Raw genomic sequence first — 22,216 nt, 5'->3', positions numbered from 1 at the left:
TATATCCATGAAGTTGTCTCTGCTGGTTAGGATCAAGTCAAGGATAGCCAATCCTCTAGTTCCTTACTCCACTTTCTGTAGGAGGAAATTATCAGCAACAGAAGTCAGGAATCTCTTGGAGGGGCCATGTTCTGCAGAATTTGGCTCTCTACAAATATCAGAGAAATTGAAGTCCCCCAGTACTACTACATCATGCTTCCTTGAAACACTGTCAATTTGCTTTTCAAAAGTTTCATCCTCGTCTTCTCCTTGATTGGGTGGCCAGTAGTAGACTCCGACCATCAGGTTCCTTTTATTCTTTGCTCCATTTATTTTAACCCAGATGCTCTCGACGGGGCTACCAAGCTCATCCTCCTGTATTTCTTTGTATTTTTAACATATAGTACAACTCCACCTCCCTTTCTGCTCCTCCTGTTCTTTTTGAACAAGTTATTTCCTTCAGTTGCTATATTCCAGTCATGGGAGTCATCCCACCAAGCTTCAGTTATACCTATCAAGTCATAATTTCCCTCCCGTATTAAGAGTTCAAGTTCATTCTGTTTCCCATACTCTGGGTATTAGTGTATAGACATTGAAGACCATGTGCTTTATAGTCTTCCTACATACTATTATTGGGTGTTATTAGAGCTGTTCCCTCCATTGTGGTGCATGAGCCTTCATCCATTGTCCCCCCAACTTTACGTCTCCCTCCCCTGCAAGATTCAGTTTAAAGCCCTCCTGATGAAGTTCTTCATGCTGTGGCCAAACACATTCTTCCCATCCTTTGTGAGGTGCAACCCGTCCCTTGCCAACAGCCCATCTACCAGGAAGTATAGCCCGTGGTCCCAGAATCCAAATCTCTCTCGTCGGCACCACCTTTGTAGCCAGTCATTTACCCAGAGTATTTTTCTTTCCCTTTCTATCCCTATTCTGACTACTGGAAGGATGGATGAGAAAACTATCTGGGCCCCAAAGTTCTTGAGTTTCCTTCCCAAAGCTTCAAAGTCTGACATGATTTCTTCATAGCTCCACTTGGTGGTATCATTTGTTCCCACATGGATGCGAAGAAAGGGATACCTGCCAGTGGGTTTTATGAGTGCAGGCAACCCTTCAGTCATGTCTCTAATCCGTCCTCCTGGGAGACAGCATACCTGGCGAGTCCATGGGTCTTCACGACATACTTGGGTTTCGATCCCACGCAGCAAGGAATCTCCCACTACTACTACTCCTCTTGTTGTTAAAGGCCTGGGTTTCATTGCCTCTGCTTGACTGACTTTCAGCATCTTGCTCACTTTCATGCAGGTTCCCCTGTAATTCTTCCTCCTCAGGCTGTCCTCCAGTCTCATCCTCAAGTACCTGGAAATGGTTCCATAGCTCCACTGCTTCCACTGGCGCAGAGTGGCTTCTAGTTCTTCTTCTCCTAACTGTCACCCTTTTCCAAGGAGTATCCTCCACTTCTTTTTCCTCACCTCAGCATTTTCCTCTTCTGCCTCAGCTTGCTGTTGCTCTTCTAGCTTTGGTTCTTCACTTTGCTGCTGCAGTTCCACTGTTCTGTCCAAGAACTCTGTGTTCTCTTATTCTCTGGAGGGTCAACACTCGCCATTCCAGTCCTCTTACTTTTTCTTCCAACAGCGTGATCAACTTGCACTTGTTGCAGGTGTAGGCCATGTTCTCAGGCAAGAAAACAAACATGGCACAAACGTTGCAGGTCACCACCACAGGAGAGTCTTGTCCTTCCATAGCCTCTATTTCCTTTTTGTGTCTGGCTTTCTGATTGTTCTAGAGAGGCCTGTGCCTGGTCCTCTACTCACTGGAGGTTAAAATCACCGGCCCACTGATATGGAAGTGTGTGTTACAAGAAAAATACTTTTTTTTTTAAATGAAAAAAATGGGGAAACAAACAAACAAAAAATGTTAGGGGCCTCCCCGTTGACCTTCCCTGCCAAACTCCCCTGGCCAACTCCTGTTTGCTTTCCCTGTTCACTCGCTCTGATCGCTCGCTGTCTGGGAGCTTGCTTGCTTCTATAGTCCCTTGAACTATATATAGTCTCTGTCATGCCAGGCAGTCTGTGGAAAAGGGAATCCAAAGGGAAAATTTTGAGAGCCAGTGTGGTGTAGTGGCAAGAGTGTTTGACTAGGAGCTGGGAGATCTGGGTTCTAGTCCCCACTCGGCCATGGAAGCTCACTAGGTGACTTTGGGCCAGTCACAGACTCTCAGCCCAACCCACCTCACAGGGTTGTTGTTGTGAGGATAAAATGGAGAGGAGGAGAATAATGTAAGCTGCCTTGGGTTCCTTGCAAGAGGAAAAAAGGCAGGGTATAAATGCAATCAATCCATCCATCCATCCATCAATCAATCAATCAATAAAACAGCCAGCCAGCCAGCCAACTTCCCACAGAGCCACTGCTCTAAAAATAGCTCAAGACAACAACAAGAATTCATGCACTCTCAATCCACATTCACACACGAACCTGTTTGCCCTGAGAAACTACACATTTCTCATTTATATGAGCCAGATAAGGGCTTTCGCTGAATATATATCTGAACTGGTGAAAAACCTTTACAGTCAGGGTTGTTCTTTGGGAGGAAACCAGTAGAGGTAACACCAGTTGAGTGTATGGGTGTGAATTTAATGTTACGTTTTTCACTGTTCAGTCAGATTTTATTTTAATGGAATACATTAGTTTTTAAAACTATGATTTCTTGACCTCGGTCTTTAGAATGGGATGGGTTAAATAAATTAATAGTTCTAAAACATTTATTACTGTTTTAAAAGACTCAGTATGCTCAATATAATAAAATAGGTGTATAGGGTACAATCCTATGCATGTTTAGACAGAAAAAGGGGGCTGCCCTTTATCCTTCTGAGTGGCTGTGAGCTCACCAGGTGCTTCTGAGAGCTCCAACTGAATTGGGGGTGTGTGGCCTGAGTACTCCCAGCAGCTGAGTGGGCAGGAAGCTTCAGTTTGTTTCCTGCCTCCCAGCTGAGCAGAGCAGAGCAGAGCAAGCTGCTCCAGCTGGTCCAGGGACTACAGAAGCAAGCAAGCTCCCAGAGAAATACGAAAGTTAAACAGCTTTTCTTGAAAATTAAAAGGACTGTTGCCCACATTAGATCTGATTAACACTATTCAGAAGATCAAAAGCACCCTTGTTAGTGAGAAAACTGTGTTCTACTTCTGGTGGTCACTTGTGAATGTGTCCAGAGATTCTCCACTTGATCTCTTAATACAGGATAGACTGTACCTAATTTGTGTGGCACAGTTTCCTCCAGTGAGATGTTCTTTGACCAGTAGAGTTCTGAGTCACTTCATGTGATAATAACTCTGAATTATGTTAAACCAGGCCCCAATCTACATGGAAATGGTTTCAGAAGCGTTTTATGGTTTTATCCAGATTTTCGTGAAATCACTTGGTCCGCCAACAGCACACGAAGCAAGAAAAGCAGAGTATACACTACCTAAAAACCCACTTTCCTGAGTCAAACAGCAATTGAAGCCACCATACTTTGGGGTTGGGTGAGAGGAGTCCAGTGAGTAGAACTGAACATCATTGACAACGTAGGTGCTGCTCAGCGAATAAGAGAGGCTTGCTCCCCCCCCCCCCTTCAGTGTTGCCGTGCTCAGGGAAGTTTGATGGAAGGGATGAATTATGTCCTGTAGTTTTCCCCACACCGATCCCCTCACATCCACCAGGACTGTGAAACAGCAATATTGAAGCCCTGCTCTCTGCATTAGTTACTATAGTGCGCTAATGTGACATTGCACAATTTGCAATGATAGGACTGTGAAGCAGCAGGATTGAAACCCTGCTCCATGCATGAGTTACTGCCCGAGTAAAATTCTAACTGTTGTGCTGATGCCACATTGCACAATTGTGTGATTACAGGATTGTGAAGTAGCAATGTTGTAGTGCAAAGTAAACATAAACAGGAAAGGCCAGCAGGCAAATAGTGCTACTGCATAATAGTGCTAAGTGGGAAAAGAAGCCTGTGTCCAAAGCAGCTACTGCCAACTGGGGGGGAAAGGGGACAGCCCCCCCCCCCCCCCCGACCAGGTCACAGACACACTCCTAGGCATGCCGAATGTGCAGGATTTCATTCGGGGAATGGGGCACACTGCAGTGAAAACATGTGGGAGCTTCATTTTTTTTTTTAAAGATGCACTAAAAGGACTTTGCGAAAATGCGCCTTTTTGAGAGGGAAGCTGTGCAGCTGCTGTGGAGTGGCGACAATGTCATGTGTTGCAAACGACCCTGATGTGCTCTCACTCCACACTAAATCACTTGTGTAGAATGGGTTGAGGTGGTGATTATGAGCTTGGGCAAGCTTGGCAGTGCTCCCAACCATCAGTGGCTAGTCTTGGAGCATCTCTACACCAGCCTAAAATCCCGCTTGTAAAACGGGGCTTTCTGCTTCCGTTTCAAATGCAGGATCACAATGGACTCCCTTCTCATGTGCTTCCTTTCCCCCTTCCTTTCCCCCCCTTATCTGAGTCTTCCATATGTTTCATTGATCTAGCTCCTCTTCTTGTGGCTTTTCCTTTTTCACAGAGGGAACTCAAGCAAAACACAAGGGGGTTATTTGATACCTCATTTTCTCCAATCTATTTAAAAATGGAATAAGAGTCATTTGGTGCAGGAAGCGCCCTGGAGGTTAATGGCATCATTTCAAGGTCCTGCAAACTTCTGTGAGTGAGCAATCTCAATAGCAGGATAAAAACTCCATGTGAAGAAGCCCTTGGTATCATCCCTGGAGGTGGCCCAACTGGGTTTTCTCTACCCAGTTGGTAGAGGTAGGAAGCCTATCAATGGCTTCCTACCCATGAGCATTAGCTCCATGCGTCTTTTCCTGTAGAACAGGGCTGGGAACTTTTGGCTGTTGTATGGATATGGCCCACAGGTGGTCCCCATTTGACCTGCCACCTTCTCCCTAGACTCTGCCCCTTCTCCCCAAGCAGGGAAAATCTCTTGCCTGTGATTGGAGCTCAGGCATTTTCCCTGCTCCCCCTCTGCCTTTGGGCTTTTTAAAAGTCTCCACTGCTACCAGTGGAGGCTTTTTAAAAATCCAATTGCACTTGGGGGGCGGGCTCTTTGGAGTGTGTGTGTGTGTGTGTGTGTGTGTGTGTAGCTCTGTGTGGTCACATCAGGGAGACACATGCCAGCAGTGTCAGCCCATTTTGGGATGTGTCCCCTCCCGCCACTGGCCTGCAGCCTCCAATGTGCTTGCCTGGAGCCATTTTGGCCTTGGGCTGAAGAAGGTTTCCCACCCCTGCTCTATATAGGAGGTTTCAAAGAGCCTTTCTGTATCGTGGGCGAACAGCATCACTTGACCTTCTTGTGGATGGTACAGCTCTCCTCCCCTTGTTGTCTGACCCTCTTGCAGTCTCTTCCTAAACTCCTGCTGGTGGCTGGTCTACTCTGATGTCACAGAGGGCCCAGGCAGCTGAATGCAAGATCTGATCTTTGAATCTCAATGTCTTTGTGCAATGTTTGGTCAATTATGCCCCACCCCCCTTCCATCAGTAGCAGTATACAAAGGACAACATGTTGTCATAGCCCATCCAAGCAGTTTTGCAGCCTTTTGCTGGAAATGAGCAGGTAGCCTTCGTTGCTGTTTATCTATGTGCAGCAGTCCTGGATTCCCCTGCTTACTCTTACACTCTCTACTGTCCTAACATCCCATGGAACCCGGGAGGAGTTCATGAAATCAATGACAAAGGAGTTGCTACAGAGGCCAGCAACTGCAACTTGGATCTCATTCAACCTTGTTAGACCCCCTTCCACTCCCTATTTTAAAATGGCTTTAAGACAAATAAAGACCCTGCAATTCAAAGAGGCTGACAATGTCTGACAATGTCAGAAAGAGCAAGCACAGCAGCTGGGATGGAGCTCCTAGATATTTTGGCAGGTCCCAGAGCAACCTGCCCTATCTTGCTGATGAGAAGTCATTGTGTTATTTTCAGCTCTTGCTCTTAAAGGGAGAGGTGAGGGAAGGGTGAGGGAAAGCCCAGCCTTTTGACCAATGCAATTTGCTGTACCTCTAAATCCTAAAAAGACAGCAGACATGTTAAAGACACAGTGGGTTGTTGGAGAAGTTAACTGTGTGCATCGGAAGGTGGCCAAGTCTGGAGCAAGGAGCAACCTTTCTCTGTGCTGTAATAAAGTAGCTGTTCATCTGTGGTCAGAGATTGTCATGAAAGACCTTGAGTTCCTCTGCTTTATTTCACAGAGAGGCCATCAGACAGGTTTGCATCATCTCACTCTATCAATCAAGGGCCTCAACCACCGCATTCTGCGGGAACCCTTCCTGTTTTTCACAGACAGCTCAATAACTTGTCTGGGGGATGTGATAAATGCCCTCCATGCCTCAGAAACTGTCTGCTCCACTTTCAGCTGCAGCCCAGCTTTGCAGGACTAGAGCCTCATTTTTCCATCCAGTGCATTTCATTTCATTGCACTGGCGAGCACAAGAGGCAGAACATTTTTATTTCGCCCAGTTGAAGGCTGCACTGCAGATGCCCCATTAATTCCCAACAGATTAGATTTCCCCTTAAGAACAGTAAGTGGAGAGCTGAGACAGGTGAAATGATAGGAATTCTTGTTTATAATTCTCTCTCACTCATGTGCACACACATGCACACAGCACAGAAAACCATTTCCTCCCCTTTTAATTCCACACACCAATCATACCTTTAAAGATCGACATTTGGGATTCCAGCTATCCCAACTGCAGCATCCTTCTGGTTCCCAACCTGGAAGCCCTGCAAGAACCCCATCTAGGCACAATGGCCTGTTGTGGTTCAGGAGGCCATTACAGCAAATGAATAACTTCTCTCTCAGAAAGAAAGTGGCTCTTTCAGATCAGGAGAAAAGTCAATGGTAGGGCAGGACAAGGAGGCTCATGTTGCTGCTGCCTGCATCCTCACTTTACCTCAGATTCATGGCCTATCTTCATGGGTGATTTGGTGCGGATTGGGACCGTTTGGAGGTCCTTTGAGGGACATAATGTTGTGGCTAGTCCGCAGCCACCCTGGAGTTTACTTGTGGGGAAGCTGCATTTTTGCAGAGTACTTTTACTCTGCTGTTTGTCTTTAATGCGACTGCCCTGTGGTTCAGCTGCTGTGCGCCCATGCTTCCGCTTTAAATTTGGTATGATTGGGTTGTTCTGAGGGGTGTATCTTTCACCTGGCTGTGCCTTCAGTAACCTAGGTAACTAGAGTAAGTAGTCTGCCTTTCCAACACATCAAAGGCTAGAGCAGTCCTTCGAGCCTTCAGAATTGAGCTGCACTTCCTTTTCACCAATAGGAGTAACTAGCCTCCATGAATATGCACTTCCCTGATGTTTGTGTTACTTTGCTTCTCTGATGTTATGTTGTTGCTTCCCTGATATTGTGTTAAATCGTATCTCCGATGTTGTGTGAAGTTGCTTCTCTGATGTCACATTACTTTGCTTCTCCAATGAGAATAAAGGCTTTATCGCTGTAACGATGTAGTGCGGTCTCAGGAACAGGACAGCAGAGAAGCCTGTCACTGCGAGCAGGGAGAAGTGCCCAGGGAAGGAGAAAGTGGGGTTGGAAGCTATAACTCCATGACAGTTCACTGGAAGGGGGCAAAATGGTGGTGGTGGGGCTCTCAGGGGGAGTCTTCAGATGCTGCGCTCGAGAATCGGGGATTTTGTCTTCTTCAGGCAAAAGTGTGCACATTGGGGAAAAGGGGGAGAGTGCTGGTGGGGTGCTCCCATGGGGAGCGGGTATCTAGTCTGCTTAGCTCTGTTTCTAGCTTTCAGAATTGTGAATTAGTTACCCTCCATTCATAATAATGTAGTAGCAGGGGGAAGCCTGTACATGGGCCAGGAAACAAGCCTCTCTCATTGACTGAGCATCCCCTGCTGGGTTGATGACATTCAGTTCCATCCCCGCACCCAACGTGGAAGTATGGACCTTTCAAGTGCTGTGTGACCCATGAAAATCAGATTTTACAAGTACAGTACCCTCGGCTTCTCTTGCTTTGTGTGTCCCTGACAGACCAAAGCCCATTCCATGAAAATCTGGATAATACTCCAATGTGCTTCTCATTCTGTTGTCATGAAGATTCCCCCCCACCCCCCGGTTGGGAGGCTTGTAAAGAACTAGCACCCTTTAGAGGCACACATTATATACACCACAAGGAAACGTGCTGCCACAAATGGCTCAAACAGGGTTGAGGGCTCTTGCGATGGTAGTGATAGTAGGCAACTCACAAAGTGTGCACTTATTTTGAAATCTAAAAATTTAGGAGTTAATTGATGTAGAAAATCTGCATTTAGAAAATTCCCCAAGGTTTGTTTCATAGTGATTCCTTTGTGTTCTAAACTGAAACCAAAACCTTGCAAGGTTGAAGTTGATGGGCTGAGGAGTTTTCCTGGAAAGTGAAGGAGTGCTGTCACCACCACCACCAGAAAAAGAGGAGGGGAGGAAGGATGCCCATCATTTGAGACAAGGGGGAGGCAGTGGGAAGGAGGCCCCAGCAACATTGCCTCTGCCCGGTGGTAATAAGAGGGCTCCTGGAGCGTGGGCCTGTCAGTATGTGGCCACTCTTTGACTCCCAGGGGGAAAAGAGATAAGATTTAGATGTGAGGATGCCACATGACCCACCGGCTGCAAACAAGGGGTTGGCAGGCCATGTGGGAGGGTAGGGCTTATGGTGGAATGCATGTGCATTCAGAATAGGGCATCTGTGGTGGGATAGGTGGAAGCCTAAGGAAGCTTCCTCCCACACCCTGTCATGGGCAGAATGTACACAGTATGGTGTAATTGATACACAGGTATAAAAAAATTGGTAGTTATTACTAATCATTTATATAGTACCACAAACATTCATCCAGCTAGCCTTAGCCACCTTTTGAGGCAGACATTTCTGAGTCTCAGAAATGTGTCCAGAAAAGTGCACTATAGAGGGTGACTGTGGTAGAATTTGAGTCCAGGTCTCTTAAATCCCCCCTTCATGGATCACTGCCTTGTTGTGGCGAAGGAGCTTGCATAACTCAGTGAAGCCATGCCGTGCAGGGCCACCCAAGATGGACAGGTCATGGCAGAGAGTTCTGACAAAATGTGGTCCCCTGGAGAAGGAAATGGCAACCCACTCCAGTATTCCTGCCAAGAAAACCCCATGGAACATATCACAAGGATAAAAGATACGACGCCAGAAGATGAGCCCTCAGGTCGGAAGGTGTCCAATATATTACTGGGGAAGAGCAGAGGGAATTTCCAAGTAGCACCAGAAAGAGTGAAGCAGCTGGCCAAAAGGACACTCAGCTGTGGATGTGTCTGGTGGTGAAAAGAAAATCCGATGCTGTAAACAACAATATTGTTTAGGAACCTGGAATGTCAGATCAATGAATCAAGGTAAGCTAGAGGTGGTCAAACATAAGATGGCAAGATTGAACATCAACATCTTGGGAATCAGCGAACTAAAATGGACAAGCATGGGCGAATTTAATTCAGGTGACCATTATATCTACTACTGGGGGCAAGAATTCCTTAGAAGAAATGGAGTAGCAATCATAGTCAATAAAAGGGTGGGAAAAGCAGTACTGGGGTACAATCTCAAAAACGATAGAATGATCTCAGTACAAATCCAAGGCAAACCATTCAACATCACCGTAATTCTAGTCTATGCCCCAACCACTGAGGCCGAAGAAGCTGAGGTTGATCGGTTCTATGAAGACCTACAACACCTTCTAGAACTAACACCAAAAAAAGGATGTCCTTTTCATCATAGGGGATTGGAATGCTAAAGTGGGAAGTCAAGAAATCACCGGGATAACAGGCAAGCATGGCCTTGGTGTACAAGATGAAGCAGGACAAAGGCTAATAGAGTTTTGCCAAGAGAACACGCTGATCATAGCAAACACTCTTTTCCAACAGCACAAGAGGCGACTCTACAGATGGATGGAGTAAAGATGGAGTAGAAATGGAGACACTCTATACTTCAGTAAAAACAAGACCTGGAGCTGACTGTGGCTCAGATCATGAGCTGCTTCTTGCAAAATTTCGGCTTAAATGGAAGAACATAGGGAAAACCACTAAACCATTCAGGTATGACCTAAATCATATCCCTTATGAATATACAGTGGAGGTGAGGAATAGATCTAAGGGATTAGACCTGATAGACAGAGTGCCTGAGGAACTATGGACGGAGGTCCGTAACATTGTTCAGGAGGCAGCAACTCAATCCATCCCAAAGAAAAAGAAATGCAAGAAAGCCAAGTGGCTGTCTGATGAGGCTTTACAAGTAGCTGAGGAAAGAAGGGAAGCAAAAAGCAAGGGAGAAAGGGGAAGATATAGCCAACTGAATGCAGAGTTCCAGAGAACAGCAAGGAGAGACAAGAAGGCCTTCTTAAATGAACAATGCAAAGAAATCGAGGAAAACAATAGAATGGGAAAGACTAGGGATCTTTTCAAGAAAATCGGAGATCTCAAGGGAACATTTTGTGCAAAGACGGACATGATAAAGGACAAAGAAGGCAGGGGACCTAACAGAAGCAGAAGAGATTAAGAAGAGGTGGAAAGAATACACAGAAGAACTATACAGGAAAGATCTTAATGTCCCTGATAGCCATGATAGTGCGGTCACTGAACTTGAGCCGGACATCCTAGAGGGTGAAGACAAGTGGGCCTTAGGAAGCATTACTAACAACAAAGCTAGCGGAGATGACAGTATTCCAGCTGAGCTATTTAAAATCCTACAAGATGATGCTGTTAAAATGCTGCACTCAATATGCCAACACATTTGGAACACTCAACAGTGGCCACAAGACTGGAAAAGGTTAGTTTACATTACAATTCCAAAGAAGGGCAACGCCAAAGAGTGTTCAAACTACCATACAATTGCACTCATTTCACATGCCAGCAAGGTTATGCTCAAAATCCTACAAGCTAGGCTTCAGCAGTATGTGAACCGAGAACTACCAGAAGTACATAGCTGTATTCCAGTACCGGAAGTTATACCAGAAGCTATAACTGAGACTTGGTGGGATGACTCTCATGACTGGAATACAGCAATTGAAGGATATAACTTGTTCAAAAAGAACAGGAGGAACAGAAAGGGAGGTGGGGTTGCACTGTATGTGAAAAATACATATTTCTGCACAGAAATTCAGGAGGATGAGCTTGGTAGCCCCATCGAGAGCATCTGGATCAAAATAAATGGAGCAAAGAATAAAAGGAACCTGGTGGTCGGAATCTACTACCGGCCACCCAACCAAGGAGAAGACGAGGATGAAACTTTTGAAAAGCAAATAGCCAGTGTTTCAAGGAAGCATGATGTAGTAGTAATGGGGGACTTCAATTTCCCCGATATTTGTTGGGAGACACATTCTGCCAAACATGGCCCCTCCAGGAAATTCCTGACTTGTGTGGCAGATAACTTCCTCCTACAGAAAGTAGAGGAAGGAACTAGAGGATTGGCTATCCTTGACTTGATCCTAACCAACAGAGATGACTTAGTGGATAAAGTAGCAGTTACAGGAACTCTGGGGGAAAGTGACCACATTGTACTTGAGTTCTTGGTTCTTAGGGAAGCAAAAGCCGAGTGTAGTCAAACGCATACCCTGGATTTTAGGAAAGCTGATTTTAATTAACTCAGAACTATGATCAGTAAGGTCCCATGGCAAGCGACGCTAACAAGAAAAGGTGTCCAAGATGGGTGGGAGCTTTTAAAAAAGGAAATTCTCAAGGCACAATTACAAACAATTCCAACAAGAAGAAAAGGTGGAAGACAACAGAAGAAGCCAATGTGGCTTCACAAAAAGCTTAGAGATGACCAGAAAACAAAAAGGACACATCTAGGAAGTGGAAGGAAGGCCAAGTAACAAAGGAAGAGTACAGGCAGGTAGCACAGAATTGCAGGGATGGCATCAGGAAGGCTAAAGCTGAGAATGAGCTGAGGTTAGCGAGGGATGCGAAAAACAACAAAAAGGCTTTCTTCAGCTACGTGCATAGTAAAAGGCAGAGGAAAGAAATGGTTGTTCAGCTATTAAATCAGGATGGCAAAACGATAACAGATGACAAAGAAAAGGCAGAGGTGCTCAATTCCTACTTTGGCTCAGTCTTCTCCCAAAAGAGGGTCTATGACGCCTCTGGCAAAGGCGAAATGCAGGCTGAAGGGGCAGGATTGCAGCCTGAGATCGATAGGCATATGGTCAAGGAACACCTAATGACTTTGAATGAGTTCAAATCTCCAGGGCCAGATGAACTGCATCCTAGAGTAATAAAGGAACTGGCAGAAGAACTCTCAGAACCGCTGTCTATTCTCTTTGAGAAATCATGGAGGACGGGGGAAGTGCCAGATGACTGGAGGAGGGCTAATGTTGTCCCTATCTTCAAAAAGGGTAAAAAGGAGGAACCTGGGAACTACAGACCAGTCAGTCTGACATCAATCCCTGGGAAAATTCTGGAGCAGATGATAAAGCAATCCATCTGGAAGCAACTTGAAAACAATGCCGTGATTACTCGAAGCCAACATGGATTTGTCAAAAACAAGTCCTGACAGACAACTCTGATCCTGTCCTGCCAGACAAATCATTTTTTGATCAAGTACCCTCCCTTGAAGACCGTGGGAATGCTGTAGACATCATATACCTCGACTTCAGCAAAGCTTTCGACAAAGTGCCCCATGATATCCTGATGAGCAAACTAGCTCAAAGTGGGCTAGATGAAACAATGATCCTGTGGATCCACAGTTGGCTACAGAATCGGACTCAAAGAGTGCTTATCAATGGAACCTTCTCAAACTGGGGAGAGGTAATGAGTGGGGTACCGCAGGGCTCAGTCCTGGGCCCAGTGCTCTTCAACATTTTTATGAATGACTTGGAGGAGGAGGTGCAGGGAATGCTGATCAAATTTGCAGATGACACAAAATTGGGAGGGATAGCTAATACTTTGGAAGACAGAAACAAAATTCAAAGTGATCTGGATAGACTGGAGTGCTGGGCAGAAAACAACAGAATGGCATTTAATAGGGACAAATGCCAAGTTCTGCACCTAGGAAAAAGAAACCAAATGCACAGTTACAAGATGGGGGATACGTGGCTCAACCACACTACGAGCGAGAAGGATCTTGGAATTGTCGTCGATCACAAGCTGAATATGAGCCAACAATGTGATGTGGCTGCAAAAAAGGCAAATGCTATTTTGGGCTGCATTAATAGAAGCATCGCTTCCAAATCCCGGGAAGTACTAGTTCCCCTCTACTCAGCACTGGTTAGGCCTCATCTGGAGTACTGTGTCCAGTTCTGGGCACCACACTTTAAGAAGGATGCAGACAAGCTGGAGAGGGTTCAAAGGAGGGCAACAAAGATGATCAGGGGACTGGAAACAAAGCCCTATGAAGAGAGACTGAAAGAACTGGGCATGTTTAGCCTTGAGAAGAGAAGACTGAGGGGAGATATGATAGCACTCTTCAAGTACTTGAAAGGTTGTCACAGAGAAGAAGGCCAGGATCTCTTCTTGATCATCCCAGAGTGCAGGACACGGAATAATGGGCTCAAGTTACAGGAAGCCAGATTCCGGCTGAACATCAGGAAAAACTTCCTGAGTGTCAGAGCAATACGGCAATGGAACCAATTACCTGGGGAGGTGGTGGGCTCTCCCACACTGGAGGCCTTTAAGACGAGGCTGGACAGCCATTTGTCAGGGATGCTCTGACTTGGATTCCTGCATTGAGCAGGGGGTTGGACTCGATGGCCTTGTAGGCCCCTTCCAACCCTACTATACTATTCTATTCTAAGATCTTGGAATTGTTGTCGATCACAAGCTGAATATGAGCTAACCATGTGATGTGGCTGCAAAAAAGGCAAATGCTCCTTTGGGCTGTATTAATAGAAGCATAGCTTCCAAATCCCGGGAAGTACTAGTTCCCGTCTAGTCAGCACTCATTAGGCCTCATCTGGAGTACTGTGTCCAGTTCTGGGCACCACACTTTAAGAAGGATGCAGACAAACTGGAGAGGGTTCAGAGGAGGGCAACAACGATGATCAGGGGACTGGAAAGAAAGCCCTATGAAGAGAGACTGAAAGAACTGGGTATGTTTAGCCTTGAGAAGAGAAGACTGAGGGGAGATATGATAGCACTCTTCAAGTACTTGAAAGGTTGTCACAGAGAAGGAAGCCAGGATCTCTTCTTGATCATCCCAGAGTGCAGGACACGGAATAATGGGCTCAAGTGAGAGGAAGCCAGATTCCGGCTGAACATCAGGAAAAACGTCCTGACTGTTAGAGCAATACGACAATGGAACCAATTCCCTAGGGAGGTGGTGGCCTCTCCCACACTGGAGGCAGTCAAGATGAAGCTGGCAGCCATCTGTCAGGGATGCTCTGACTTGGATTCCTGCATTGAGCAGGGGGTTGGACTTGATGGCGTTGTAGGCCCCTTCCAACTCTACTATTCTATGATTCTATACAAGCTGGGTTTCGAAGAGGCAGAGGAACTAGAGATCAAATCATCAACATTCGCTGGATCATGGAGAAAGCAAGAGAATTCCAGAAAAACGTCTATTTCTGCTTCATTGACTATGTTAAAGCCTTTGATTGTGTGGATCACAACAAACTCTGGCAAATTCTTAAAGAGATGGGAGTACGAGACCACCTTACTTGTCTCCTGAGAAACCTGTACGAGGGTCAAGAAGCGACAGTAAGAACCAGACATGGAACAACCGATTGGTTCAAAATTGGGAAAGGAGTACGACAAGGCTGTATATCGTCACCTTGCTTATTTAACTTATATGCAGAGTACATCATGAGAAATGCTGGGTTGGATGAATCACAGGTCAGAATTAAGATTGCCGGGAGAATTATCAACAACCTCAGATACGCAGACGATACCACCCTAATGGCAGAAAGCGAAGAGGATCTCAAGAGCCTCTTGTTGAGGGTGAAAGTGGAGAGTGCAAAAGCTGGTTTGAAACTCAACATTAACAAAACGAAGATCATGGCATCCGGCCCCATCACGTCCTGGCATATAGAAGGGGAAGAATTGGAAGCAGTGACAGATTTTATTTTCTTGGGCTCCAAGATCACCGCAGATGGTGACTGTAGCCATGAAATTAAAAGACGCTTGCTGCTTGGGAGGAAAGCTATGGCAAACCTAGACAGCATAGTAAGAAGCAGAGACATCACCTTGCTGACAAAGGTTCGTATAATCAAAGCTATGGTTTTCCCAGTAGTAACGTATGGCTGTGAGAGCTGGACTATAAGGAAGGCTGAGCGCCGAAGAATTGATGCTTTCGAACTGTGGTGCTGGAGAAGACTCTTACGAGTCCCCCAGAATGCAAGGAGGTCCAATCAGTCCATCCTAGAGGAAATCAACCCTGACTGCTCATTGGAAGGACAGATACTGAAGCTGAAGCTCAAATATTTTGGCCACCTAATGCGAAGAGAAAAGTCCCTGGAAAAGACCCTGATGCTGGGAAAGATTGAAGGCAAAAGGAGAAGGGGACGGCAGAGGATGAGATGGCTAGATAGCATCACCGATGCAATGAATATGAACTTGAGCACACTCCAGGAGAGAGCGGAGGACAGGATGGCCTGGCGTGCTATGGTCCATGGGGTCATGAACAGTCAGACACGACGTAACGACTGAACAACTACAACTCTTAAATCCCCTGTATGGAGCTGAAAGCTATCCAGGGAATCAAGTTGTCAGATCTCTGTTTTAAGACTGTGCTTGAAACTGATCTCTGTCTCAAACATCTCAGAGTTGATGGGATTATTTAGTAATGATGCCTCCTGTTAGAAAGGCAATTAGCCGAGAAAAAAACAAAAAGGCAAAACCGAATGAGTGTTTACCAGTCCCACATGCACACAGGCTATCTTAGAACAATAAAAGAGACTGCACTCTTCTTCAATGAAGGGGAAAAAAACTGTTTTTTTTTCTCATAAATATTCTTGCATAGACAAGGCAGATACAGTGTAGAGTTTCCAAAGGGTTTGTTCAGTTCATTTTGTGTTTCATTACGTTGGCAGGAGCAAGAGAGAAAGCACATGCCCTCCCAGCAGTGATGGAAGTGAGAGAGAAGGGTGGGGGAAGGAAGGGGAGGAGGAAAAGGAAAAAATCACAGGAAACCACATTGTAGGCTATAGAGATCCTAAGGCTAGCTGTGGTCAAAACTACCATGAACTAATTTACCTCAACACTGCCCCCTCTCAGTAGTTTGCAGGTTGCAAATATTCCCAACAAGAGTAGTGTGCAGTTCTGGTCCGTGCATCTCAAAGAGGATATTGTAGATCTGGAAGAGGGCAACCAAAATGATCTGGGAAGCTGAAGCATCTTGCATGCCAGGAAAGGCTAAAATGTTTGGGGATTTTTGGTTTAGAAAGAGAGCAACTAAGGGAGGACGTGATAGAAGTTCTATCAAATCATGCAGGTGTGCAGGGCACAGACATTTTACTTGCTCCCTCTCATAGGTTTGTAGCAGGTGTGGACTGACCAAAGAAAGCAAATCTTCACACAATGTATAATTAAATTATGGGTGTGAAGGTTTGAAGCCTACAGAGGCAAAGGGGAAAAGGGTCAGGCTTAGAGGCCTGGAGTTTTCTATTGGGGAGGGTAACCTTGAGAAGAGTAGTTTCATTCCTCTGGTTAAGTGTCAGTTTTATTTCTCCACTTAACTTTCATTTCTTCAGGTTTGAAGCAGTACTTTTGAGGAAGGAGGGTATATCAAGTGAGCAAGAGAGCCAGCAGAGCAGAGACAGCTAGAGCCTGAAGTGTGAGCACAGTCTGAAGTGTGAGCAGAAAGAAGCAGCCTAGAAAAGTTTAAAGGCAGCTAGGGTAAAGGAACTTGCATTTTACAACTTTTATGTTCTTTGAATGCCTTTTGTATCACTCAGCTCTATTGTGCAAATACTTTTAGTTGTAATTTGTTTGCTTTAAATCTAATAGTAAATTGTTGTGGTTAAACCCTGTGTCTAGAGTGTCAGTCACCCCATATTTACAGCCTAAACCCCACATTATTGGGAAAGAGAAGATTAAAAGTGGGGGTGTACGAACCCCACTCACCCGTCCGGTTGGGGCATCTGCTGGGGTGGGGAGGCGATCCCTCCCTCCCCCCGGAATTCTCCCCAGCTGGCACCACTCCACGGCGAGTCTGCAAAGCTGCTGGCCGGGCCCATCTGCAGCTGGACTTCCATCTGCTGCCGGTCTGCGGCCGCAAATGGTGTCTGGCGTAGCGGACACCATTTGCGCCCCTGCTTTAGCCGTGATAGGCTACATAAAGATAGGCCATTTGCATCCCTGCTCTTTGCTGTGATAGGCTACATAAAGATTTACGTAGCCTATCACGGCTAAAGCGGGGACACAAATGGCGTCTGCTGCGCTGGACGCCATTTGCGTCCGCAGACCAGGGCAACAGACGGCAGCGGACAGACCCGGACTGGCCGGTGGCAGGTAGGGTCCGTCCCGGGAAAATTTCGTGGGGTGGCAGGGGGGTAGTCTGTTCCACCACGGACCCCAGGGGACCTGATTCTAAAGAATCCTGCCTCATTGGAGTCCATGGCGGATTTCTCCGCCATCCCCAATTAAAAGAAGAAAGGTGGGACACTTCAGGAGGTAAGAAATTGCTGCTGTGTGGTGATGGCCATTAGCTTAGGAAGCTGTAAAAAGGGATTAGACGAGTTCCTGGAGGAGGAGGACTATTAGAGGCAATTGGTCATGATAGCTAAATGAAACCCCCATGTTCACATGCAGGAGGCCACTGAATACCACCTGCAAACAGGGACAACAATGGAGGGGGTTATTGCCTTCACACCTTGCTTGTGCAATTCCCATTGGGGCATCTGGCTGGCCACTGTCAGAAGCAAGACACTGCTAGATTAGATGAAGCCACTTTGGGCTATTAGCCATGATGGCTAATCAAAGAACCTCAGTGTTCAGAGGCAGTTTACCACTGCTGCTGAGGAAGAACTCTGTGTGTGTGTGTGTGTGTGTGTGTGTGTTTATATCATGCTGGACTTCGCAGAAGCATCCAGCTGATCTCTTGGTCTGGTCCAGCACAGGCAGTTCTGAGGGATGCTATGTGTCTCTTCTTGATACATCTAGGATGAAGGGGGGTGGGGGAGACTAAGGCAGCATCACAAATTAGTGTTGTCAGTCTTCCCCCCCCCCACTTAATGAACTGTTCCCTGCTTATAAGATCATACCTATTTTAGAAATGGCCCTAGGAGGAGAAACTAAGACCCTTGATTCCTTGGGTATCTTGGTTTCCACTTCTGTGGAAATAGATCACTTCCCATTTATATGAAACAGCAGAAGGAGGCCAGCTTTTCTGCACTGTCTCCCCCTCCACAGTCACCAGATTGGCAACTGCTTTATGCAGGAGCTCATTAATGGAAATGCTTGTGTATCTGCTGTCAGCATTTGGTGAAAAGGGCCCCCACTGACCCTGCCAGACTTGGGTCACCAGGTCAGCAGGTCTCGTTTATTATTCAGAATTGCTTTCTGACCTTTCCTCATCCAGGCCAAAGGAGGCTGCTATCTCCTAGTTGGTTGGATGGTCTGTAAATCAAACACAAGTTTCTTGTGCATACGATTTTTTTGCATGGCTCTGAAAACATATGATACACACGCATGCACAAACACAGGGTATCTCTACACGAGTGATTTATTGCACACTCATTATTGGCCACTCACTGACGTTTGCGGGTCTTTTATAGGACATCATCAACCTCCAGGACCTCTCCTGAGCCTTTTCTCATTTAACCCGCTTTCAAAAAGATCAGAGATAAATTGGAATATTAAAAATAACACAGGGTATCGGCAGTGTGAAATACCGGCATAGCTCTATGAACTTGCTGAGGAAGGACTTTCCTCGACTCAAACTACGTGTCTGTCATATAAATGCTTGAGCACGTTTCTCAATCAGAGGGAGAAGGGGGTAAAATGCCTCTCTGCAACCAAGGGAGACAGATATGATCCCCCACCCCACCAACCTCAGAATCAACATCCTGTGTTGATTCAGAGCACCCTGGTAAGTTCAGTGGGGCTTACTCTGAAGTAAGCATACTTACAGCACGATCTTATGTCTACTCAGAAATAAGTCCCATTGACTTCAGTGGGGCTTACTCCCAAATAAGTGTGCTGAGAGTTGCAGACTTACAGCACTATTTTACATCTGCTCAGAAGTAAGTTGTAGCTTTCCTGAGGGCTGCGAGGAAACAGTACAGCACAAGTGAAGTGATGAAAACAAGATCCCTCCCCCTCTGCTCCTTTGCACACATGCCAGGGAGGGAGGGAGGCACTCCCTCGATTCAAACCACATGTCTGCTGTGTAAAGGACCCCTCCTAATCCCACAAAGTAACCGAAAGCAGAAAGCCCTGGTAAGGATGCAGGTTTTTTGCTAATGTAGAGACACCCATAGAGTAATAGAAAGTTCCAAAAACTTACCACATTTGTACATCTTGAGAGATACGCATTTTAAACATTACTGCAATGATAAGACAACTTATAGAATCTGTATTATGTCATTTTAATGTTACAGGGGTGGCTCAGAACTAAAAAAAAAAAAAAAAGCCTAATGAGACGTGTGTGCAGTTATGGCACAAGCTCAAATTTATGCCAAGTAAAATAGCCTGGAATTGTACCATTTCAATGTGATTATTGCCTCAGCTGGCCCTGACACAGCCTGTGAAGTAATGTGAACATTTGAAATCTGACATATAAATGTTAAGATGATGATGATGTTTTAAAACTGCAAGCCTGTAGGCTTAGAATCATAGAATCATAGAAGAGTAGGGTTGGAAGGGGCCCACAAGGCCATTGAGTCCAAACCCCTGCTCAATGCAGGAATCCAAGTCAGAGCATCCCTGACAGATGGCTGTTCAGCCTCGTCTTGAACGCCTCCAGTGTGGGAGAGCCCATTACCTCCCTAGGGAATGGGTTCCATTGTCGTATTGCTCTAACAGTCAGGACGTTTTTCCTGATGTTCAGCCGGAATCTGGCTTCCTGTAACTTGAGCCCATTATTCCGTGTCCTGCACTCTGGGATGATCAAGAAGAGATCCTGGCCTTCCTCTCTGTGACAACCTTTCAAGTACTTGAAGAGCACTATCATATCTCCCCTCAGTCTTCTCTTCTCAAGGCTAAACATGCCCAGTTCTTTCAGTCTCTCTTCAAAGGGCTTTGTTTCCAGTCCCCTGATCATCTTTGTTGCCCTCCTCTGAACCCTCTCCAGTTTGTCTGCATCCTTCTTAAAAGTGTGGTGCCCAGAACTGGACACAGTACTCCAGATGAGGCCTAACCAGTGCTGAGTAGAGGGGAACTAGTACTTCCTGGGATTTGGAAGCTATGCTTCTATTAATGCAGCCCAAAGGAGCATTTGCCTTTTTTGCAGCCACATCACATTGTTGGCTCATATTCAGCTTGTGATCTACAACAATTCCAAGATCCTTCTCGCTTGTAGTGTGGTTGAGCCACATATCCCCCATCTTGTCACTGTGCATTTGGTTTCTTTTTCATAGGTGCAGAACTTGGCATTTATCCCTATTAAATGTCATTCTGTTGTTTTCTGCCCAGCGCTCCAGTCTATCCAGATCACTTCGAATTGTGTTTCTGTCTTCCAAAGTATTAGCTATCCCTCCCAATTTGGTGTCATCTGCAAATCTGATCAGCATTCCCTGCACCTCCTCCTCCAAGTCATTCATAAAAATGTTGAAGAGCACTGGGCCCAGGACTGAGCCTTGCGGTACCCCACTCGTTACCTCTCCCCATTTTGAGAAGGTCCCACTGATAAGCACTCTTTGAGTCTGATTCTGTAGCCAACTGTGGATCCACCGGATCGTTGTTTCATCTAGCCCACTTTGAGCTAGTTTGCTCATCAGGATATCATGGGGCACTTTGTCGAAAGCTTTGCTGAAGTCGAGGTATATGATGTCTACAGCATTCCCACAGTCCACAAGGGAGGTTACTTGATCAAAAAATGAGATCAGATTCATCTGGCAGGACTTGTTTTTGACAAATCCATGTTGGCTTCGAGTAATCACGGCATTGTTGTCAAGGTGCTTCCAGATGGATTGCTTTATCATCTGCTCCAGAATTTTCCCAGGGGTTGCTGTTAGACTGACTGGTCTGTAGTTCCCAGGTTCCTCCTTTTTACCCTTTTTGAAGATAGGGACAACATTAGCCCTCCTCCAGTCATCTGGCACTTCCCCCGTCCTCCATGATTTCTCAAAGAGAATAGACAGTGGTTCTGAGAGTTCTTCTGCCAGTTGCTTTATTACTCTAGGACATTCTGCCAGTGTTCATTTTTCCTTCCTGCTTATTTATTTTTATTTGTCGCATTTATATCCCGCCTTTTTTCCTCTTGCAAGGAACTCAAGGTGGCTTACATTATCCTCCTCCTCTCCATTTTATCCTCACAACAACAACCCTGTGAGGTAGGTTGGCCTGAGAGTCTGTGACTGGCCCAAAGTCACCCAGTGAGCTTCCATGGCTGAGTGGGAACTAGAACCCAGCTCTCACAGCTCCCAGTCCGTCACTCTCACCACTACACTACACTGGCTCTCTTCCTGTTTGGTAGGTCCTTGACAGCTAGTGCTTACTGTAGAATCAGAATGAACTGTAATGCATTGCCAGGAAAAAAAAGCTAAAAATAGACTTGGCACCCTGATTTTATTCTAGATGAGCTCTATATCTAAGGAATAACTAGGGACACCTTGTATGACACTAACTGCACATCACTTCATTACCACAGCAAACTGTTTCCCACATTTTGCGATTCTCATCAGAAAGTGTACATGAGTTCTGAAAATCTCTTCCCTTAGTTCTTGTAGTCATCTTTAGAGGTCTTTCTCATCAGACATCCTCCCCCAGTATTTCTGTTTTTTAAAGAATGGAGGCAACCTTGTATTCTCACCGTTGCCCATCTAATCTTTTTTTAATTAGGTCCTCCTTTTGTCCCCAGACTGTCAGCAGAGGTGGTGGTGCCAAGATAAATGTTGTCATCATGATATTCCCTCTGTTCAGTGTTCATTTGAGAAGAGGCTTCTCTCCCTTTTCATGGTTGGCATAGAATGCCACTGTCAGGATGCTTCTTGCCAGCTGGATCTTGTGACCTCTGACCAGTCATGCAACAGTTCACCTCAGAAACTGCTCCTCATCCTTGACAGCATCTCCTTCATTCGGGCTTAGAAATAAAAATAAAAATCATTATTATTGCATGGAGTCATGAAGTCATTTGAAGTCATGAGGAGTCTATGAAACCCTTATCTTT

The 22,216-nt window shown here is 45.8% G+C and overlaps 1 protein-coding gene across 16 annotated transcripts in view; it reads left to right on the top strand.

The window, feature by feature from the left end:
* WDR72 (WD repeat domain 72) overlaps positions 1–22,216 on the top strand; it is a 215,406-nt gene that overhangs the window by 122,137 nt on the left and 71,053 nt on the right. The window lies entirely within an intron of this gene.

This window comes from Heloderma suspectum, chromosome 11 (assembly GCF_057233095.1).
Source record: "Heloderma suspectum isolate Gila_16-S chromosome 11, 16-S_ref, whole genome shotgun sequence".
In the NCBI taxonomy this organism is placed as follows: Eukaryota; Metazoa; Chordata; class Lepidosauria; order Squamata; family Helodermatidae; genus Heloderma; species Heloderma suspectum.
The sequence above is the reverse complement of the archived record's forward strand: the minus strand, read 5'-3'. Positions and strand labels throughout refer to the sequence as shown.